At 47.1% G+C, this 7,516-nt stretch overlaps 3 non-coding genes across 3 annotated transcripts; all 3 read right to left on the minus strand.

The window, feature by feature from the left end:
* Positions 1-211: 211 nt before the first annotated feature.
* trnar-acg (transfer RNA arginine (anticodon ACG)) lies at positions 212-284 on the minus strand. Its single transcript has one exon. It is a non-coding gene; the product is annotated as a tRNA-Arg (tRNA).
* Positions 285-3,123: 2,839 nt separating this feature from the next.
* On the minus strand, positions 3,124-3,196 carry trnar-acg (transfer RNA arginine (anticodon ACG)). The gene has a single exon. It is a non-coding gene; the product is annotated as a tRNA-Arg (tRNA).
* A 4,247-nt stretch (positions 3,197-7,443) lies between these two features.
* trnar-acg (transfer RNA arginine (anticodon ACG)) lies at positions 7,444-7,516 on the minus strand. The gene has a single exon. It is a non-coding gene; the product is annotated as a tRNA-Arg (tRNA).

Below are 7,516 nucleotides of genomic sequence, written 5' to 3' on the forward strand. Positions count from 1 at the left end.
GTTGTCATTTACTGCAAAGGTGAAAATGTCGTGTCAAGCCGGCTTGTTTGTGTGGAGTGCAGAGTAAAAGACTACTGACAAATGGTGCCGAATTGAACGGTGGGCTTCAGCTTGGGAGTGAGTGATAAATCAGGTAAGGGGTTAGAACCAGGTGCAGGGTGAAAGAAGGCAGCTGGCAAGTAGTGCATAAGAATCGGGCAAAGGATCCCAGCGAGCCAGGTAGGAGTCGAACCTACAATCTTCTGATCCGTAGTCAGACGCGTTCTCCATTGCGCCACTGGCCCACATAGGGTAGAACTCTGGACAGCTTCAAGTGGCAGTGTGCTGCAGGCGATAGACAGAGATCTATAACTGCTTGCCCGAATATTGATGGCAACCGCCGATGTAGATTGCAGTCGGCTTCCCTACAAAGTTCACTTTGTAGAGTGAAGGACTATGTCAGAAATGTGTCGTTCTTCGGTCGCTGCTTCAATTCGGGCTCCAAAGATCGGCTGCTCTTTCATTAGGCAGATCATCAATCGTGTATCAGTGGGCTTCTCGGCGGCATGGGACTACACTCATTACTGCTCCGACCTGTGACCAGATGGATTTCAAAACAAACAAATCACAAAACACGCAAGGATAGCTTATCAAAAGCTCGCATTCCAGAGCGGTACGGCGTCACACACGCGGTTCCAGCAGTACCAGCACTCGCACACTTGATTGGTCTCCAAGGGAAGGGAAGATAGAACTCGCGCCTTCACAGCAGCTGTGCAACAATACAGCTTGCCGGAAAGGCACCGAGATAACTTTCTGCAAGTTTGTGTTGGCAGCCCTGAGCAGTCAGTCTCGGTTCAGCGGTTTCAAATCCACACCAGCAGGTGGCGCCAGGATCTGAAGTTTCGGCGCACAGTTGTAGCCCAGCCGTAGAAGTAAAACCATCTTATCACAGTGCCTGAGGTCTTCTTTCACTTGTGTTGCTCAGCTAAGTTGCTACTTGCTGCTGATCTGTGAACTAGCGCAGGCCTGGAGTACAATCTTCATCTTTCCGCATGAGAGTGCTGTCTGGGCTCTGAAATCGAAGATGTAGATATGCATTCAGTATTACAGAGAACGTAAATATGGCTCGCCCCGGAAAGGAGCACTTGGTAAGTAGGTTTGCAGTATTGTCAGTGTCTTTTCCTGCTTTGATGGACGTGACACGGTCAGGCCCTCCAGTGATGCTAAACTGCGGGCAGTCACCATTTTCTTTACTGAGCGGCCAGTTGGCTGTAATTATCGTATATTGCCAGCCGACGTTGCACCGAGCAAGACAGTAATGTCTGCTGTGAGAATGCTCTCCATGCTAGCTGTGTAGAATTACACCGGTATGTTCCGGTGAAGATGGAAGTTTTCCAACTGCAACAAGAGGTATATCTGATGGCGATCGCCTTTGTTAATGAAGGAGTTCAGGTTCTTCTACATCAGGTCCTGGTCGGATCGTAAAGATACCCAAAACTGATTGTAGAAACAGTGCTAACTGCAGAGTTGTTCACTATGTTTGGGTGGAGAGCGGACATTTCTACTGATCGAAATATACATCTTCAGGAATGTTGGTCGATTGATTGTTAACAGAAACCGATCATTTCATTGTAGGTTTCCATATAAATGTGAAAAACAAATTTAACTCTGGTTCAGAAACGCAACATTCAACCCAGGATCTCAACAGCAGCTCCTATAGCAGTATGTTGTGGAAAACACCATAAGGATAACTTTCTTCAGTCTGTTGAAGCAATTCCAGTTTCCGCAGTTTCAAATGCAAACCTGTAGAGTGCTCCAAACTGTGTGCAGTCATAGATGGTAGACGTCTGAGATTTTCTGATGTTTTCGTTTCTTCTCGTATGTTGGGCTGTCTTTGCAGGCATGCAATGGTGCTGGAGGTGCAGAGCGAAGAGAAGGAGGTGAGGCAACTTGCTCAGTGTTCCCGTCGCTTGGCATGCAGGAAGTAGTGATATTATGGCCGCAGACTCCGTTGATGTTTTGGATGCAGAGGCACGCGTGTCGTTAAATTGTTCTGTCGCCTGTTGGTGCAGGAAGGATGAGAGAGAGGGGGAGGAAAAGGTGTCATTTACTGCAAAGGTGAAAATGTCGTGTCAAGCCGGCTTGTTTGAAGAGAGTGTTGAATATGACAGTGTCCCGAATTACCCCTATGAACTGTGCTCGATTATCCCTATGGACTGTGCTTTTGAAAAGAGAGCGAGAGACGGAGAGAGAGAGAGAGAGAGAATTTTAACACCGACCTCTTGTTTTTCAGAAAGAGAGAGAGAGGCGAAAAACTACTCACAGTATGTTTACATTTCTACAAGGACGCTGCAACCTTGGAAATTCTCACAGACAGTGAAGAGAGGAGAGGTTTGAGTGGCAGTTGGTACTCAGCACGGGGAGATAAATAGAAGGTCAGATGATTGACCTCAGACGCATAATTTTGGACACGGAATGAGCTTTGTGCGCACAGAAAAAGTGGGTTTTGGAGGATCGATCAGTGGCTCTCGGAGTGTGAACAGGGTGTGACCGGTGGGGAATTATTTGTATGCCCAACCCTGGCATGGGTTTATAGTTCCACCACAGAAGAACGGTCCCCTTTGTTGTGGTCACAGTCGGTGACTTCTAAAGGAATTCGGAGGACAACGGGAAGATTGACGGCGTCAGTTCACCTGAAGACTCAAATCTCTCCCTCTCTCGCTCTGCATCACTACTCAATTCAATACCACGAACTGAACTTTACTTATCATCCTAGGACAATATATATTTACCCCTAGACGTGAAGAAGTTTGATTTTTCATATATTTCCACACTTACTTATATATACTCTTTGCTAACCTGTTTTATATATCTGCATTTATATTACTGTATTGCGTAGTTACTAATAAATTCCATTAGTTAATAGCAATACCGGACTCCAAAATGTTTTCCATTTCTGCTGGTTCTTTAACCCGTCACGGGCTACGTGACAAGAGTAAAACATTTCTGGCAGCTGGTGGTGAATTGAACGGTGGACTTCAGCTTGGGAGTGAATGATAAATCGGGTAATCGGTAAGAACCCAGAAGCAGGGTGAAAGAAGGCAGCTGGCAAGTAGTGCATAAGAATGGGGCAAAGGATCCCAGCGAGCCAGGTAGGAGTCGAACCTACAATCTTCTGATCCGTAGTCAGACGCGTTCTCCATTGCGCCACTGGCCCACACAGTCTAGAACTCTGGGCAGCTTCAAACGGCAGTGTTCTGCAGGCGATAGACAGAGATCTGTAACTGCTTGCCCCGAATATTGATGGCAACGCCGATGTAGATTGCAGTCAGCTTCCCTACAAAGTTCAGTTTATTTCAATTCGGGCTCCAACGATCGGCTCCTCTTTCTTAGTCATGCCATCAATCGCGTGTCACTGAGCTTCTCGGCGGCATGGGACTCGGCTCATTCGTGATCCGACATGTGAGCAAATAGAGTTCAAAACAATAAAATCAAAAAATACCCAAGGATAGCTTATCAGAAACTCGCATTCCAGACCGCTCCGTCGTCACACACGCGGCTCCAGCAGTACCAGCACTTGCACACTTGATTGGTCTCCAAGGGAAGGAAAGATAGAACTCGCGCCTTCACAGCAGCTGTGCAACAATACAGCTTGCCGGAAAGGCACCGAGATAACTTTCTGCAAGTTTGTGTTGGGAGTCCTGAGCAGTCAATCTCGGTTCAGAGGTTCCAAATCCACACCAGCAGGTGGCGCCATGATCTGAAGTTTCGGCACACAGTTGTAACCCAGCTTTAGAAGCAAATCCATCTTCTCACAGTGCCTGGGGTCTTCTTCCACTTGTGTAGCTCAGCTAAGGTGCTATTTGCTGCTCATCTGTGAACTGGCGCAGGCCTGGAGTACAATCTTCATCTTTCCGCATGAGAGTGCTGTTTGGGCTCTGAAATCGAAGAGGTAGATGTGCATTCAGTATTCCAGCGAACGTGAATATGGCTCGCCCCGGGATCGAGCATTTGGTAAGCAGGTTTGCAGTATTGTCAGTGTCTTTTCCTGCTCTGATGGACATGGACAATGTCAGGTCCTCCAGTGATGGTGGACTGCAGGCAGTCACCATTTTCTTTACTGAGCTGCCAGCTCGCTGTAATTGTCGTATATTGCCAGCCGACGTTGCACCGAGCAAGACAGCAATGTCTGCTGTGAGAATGCTCTCCATGCTAGCCGTGTAGAATTACACCGGAAGGTTCCGGTGAAGATGGAAGTTTTCCATTTGCAACAAGAAGTATATCCGATGGCGATCGCCTTTGTTAATGAAGGAGTTCTGGTTCTTCCACATCAGTCCTGCTCGGATCGTAAGGATACCCAAAACTGAATGCGGAAACGTTGATAACTGTAGAGCTGTTGACTATGCTTGGGTGGAGAGTGGACATTTCTACTGATCAGAATATGCATTTTCCGGAATGTTGGTCGTTTGGATGTTAACGAAAACCAATCATTTCATGGTAGGTTTCCATATAAATGTTGAGAATTAGTTTAGACCTGTTTCGGAATCGCAACATTCAACCCGGGATCCCTGCACCAGCTCCTATAGCAGTACGTTGTCCAAAACACCAGAAGGATAACTTTCTTCAGCCTGTTGAATCAACTCCAGTTTCCGCAGTTTCAAATCCAAACCAGGAGTGAGCTCCAAACTCTGTGCAGTCATAGATGTTAGATGTGTGAGAGTTTACGTTTTTTCTTCGCCCTTCTCGTATGTTGGGCTGACTTTGCAGGCATGCAATGGTGCTGGAGATGCAGAGCGAAGAGAAGGATGTAAGGCAACTTGCTCAGTGTTCCCGTCGCTTGGCATGCGGGAGGTAGCGATAGCATTGCCGCAGACTCCGTTGATAATTTTGGATGCAAAGGCTCGCGTGTCGTTAAATTGCTGTGTTGCCAGTCGGTGCAGGAGGGATGAGAGAGTAGAGAGAGGAAAAGGTGTCATTTACTGCAAAGGTGAAAATGTCGTGTCAAGCCGGCTTATTTGAATGGAGTGTAGAGTAAAAGACTATTGGCAGCTGATGCTGAATTCAACAGTGAGCTTCAGCTTGTGTTACAGACCCCATAACCGGTTAAAAGAACCAGCAGAAATGGAACAGAGCTGGAGTCTGGTTTTGCTGTTAACTAATTCTATTTTACCAGTAACTATGTAATAAACTAACATAGAACCAGATAAATCAAACAGGTTAGCAGAATTTATGCATTTGTAGTTGTGTAAATTCAAAATCCAAACTTCTTCAAACTTAGGTGGCAACTGATACAGTAGGCAATGTCATGTTCCAGTCCGTAAAGTCCGCATTCCGGTTCATGGACTGGACCATCGATCCTTCTTCCAGATTTTCCGGTTTTCCCTTGTTCTGTTGGTACCTAAATAGGGCACACGATTCTCTTTTTGGGCCGGCTAATAAACAGCTCCTGGGTTCAGGTGCAGTTGCTGGACTGTTCCCTTTCCTTCCCTTTCCATTCCTTCTGTAGCACTTGGTTGTAGCCTTGCCTGCTACCTTTTGCCTATTCTCGCTGTCAAGTTCTACCACTAGAGCAAGACCGGAACATTGCTGCGTCTAAATAAGGAACTGTCTTTCGTTGTTTGGAACTGTCTCCTTGTGTTCTCGCCTTCCCTAGGTAGGACCGGCCGTTTGCCGCTACCTTGAGTTGGAACTGTCTCGTTGTGTTCAGCATTCTTCCTTGTTCCCAAGGAGGGGTCCCGGCTCTGTGTTCTGTGTATGAATCCCGGCCCTACATCCTGTTCCCAAGGAGGGGTCCCGGATCTGTGTTCCATGTTCCTGTCTCCCAAGACCAAGGCTCCGAGTTCTGCGTTCCTGTCTCCCAAGACTAAGGCTCCGAGTTCTGCATTCCTGTGTCCCAAGACCAAGATTCCGTGTTCTGCGTTCCTGTCTCCCAAGTTCAAGGCTGAGCTTTGTGTCCTCATCCAGTTCTGGTCCCGCGTCCTGCCGCCACATCCAGTCCTGTTGCCTTGTCACGTCTTGTCCTCGCCTAGATCCAGAGTTCGAGCCAGAGTCAAGACCCAGTTTCCACGTCCCTGTCCAGTCTCTGGCTCGGAGTCCTTGTCGAGGTTCCGAGTTCCTAGTTCCTCGTCCAGATCCCGCTTTCCTGGTCTAGTTTTAGCCCAGGCTCTGCATCCTAGTCTCTTCCAGGGCCTGTGTCTTGTCCAGCGTCGTTTCTTGCCCACTTACCTTGCATTCTTGACAGACTTAGTCCTGTTCCTAGTACTGTGTCTGTGTCTTGGACTTGGTTCCACCATCAACGCCCACCTTATGACAGGTAAGAGAAGGTCAGTTCAGATGCACAGGTTAATTAATGCGAGATGTTTCCAATCCAAAGGCGGATGTTCTGAGAAGGTAATTATGTTGATATTCCACAGATTCCACGACAGCAATACAAAATATCTATAGTAGTAGGTTTTGTCTCCGAAGTTGTTCCACTCCACAAATGAAATATCACCGACAGTGATCTTCGACAAATATCCTTACAACACAAGTGGTACCACACCCGAATTCAGCAACGGGACATCTCAAAGTGGTGGCCTCAGGATACTCCAACAGAATCCACGTATGGATTATCACCAACAGTATCTTATCACAAAGGGGACCCTCTTCGAGGGAAGAACCACCCAGGCAAGGGTCGACACACCGATAGATGCAACACGGTTACCCCAAACACACAACGTGATAGCCACTTATCCAGTTCCACGACATACAAAATAACTCCAACAGTGATTTGCCACAGGGGTGCCTTTCTTCAGTGAACTACCACACCCAGACAAAGGGTAAACACACATGTGGTATTCACAAAGGTTTTCCCCTCACCAGAGAACCTACTCCTGTGGATTAACTAAGTGAAAATCACACTTTCATAGTCGAATGGAAACATACTCACTCTCACTGGCTACTTAGAAAGAGAGTCCAAACAGTGATCTCTTTCTCACTAGGTTTCTTCTGTTTCAAACCTATCTCTCCTCTTTTCTCTTCCTGCAAACTTGTTCTAGTTGCAGAAAACTGGTGAGAGTCATTTATCAATACTCAGGATCGATCTCAGGTCACCCATTTTGGGTTACTGAAAGTTTAAAGCAGCCACCGACTCACTGGTATCTTCCATTGACCGAGTCCATCTTGACTCTAACTGTGCGTGTCCGTATGTCCTTGTATATTCAAAACAAGTTGCAGAGAAACCATAACATCGATTGTCCATCAAATAGCTCCACCTCTCTCTCTCTCTAGAGCAGCTCAAACAGTGCCCAAAAGTCCGTCACATTCTCCCGACGTTTTAAAGTGATAGTCCACAGAAAATATGAACCCTAGGGGTACATAACACTTGGGAGTGAGTGATAAATCGGGTAATCGGTAAGAACCCAGAAGCAGGGTGAAAGATGGCAGCTGGCAAGTAGTGCATAAGAATGGGGCAAAGGATCCCAGCGAGCCAGGTAGGAGTCGAACCTACAATCTTCTGATCCGTAGTCAGACGCGTTCTCCATTGCGCCACTGGCCC

Source organism: Mobula hypostoma, chromosome 1 (assembly GCF_963921235.1).
Source record: "Mobula hypostoma chromosome 1, sMobHyp1.1, whole genome shotgun sequence".
Classification (NCBI taxonomy): domain Eukaryota; kingdom Metazoa; phylum Chordata; class Chondrichthyes; order Myliobatiformes; family Myliobatidae; genus Mobula; species Mobula hypostoma.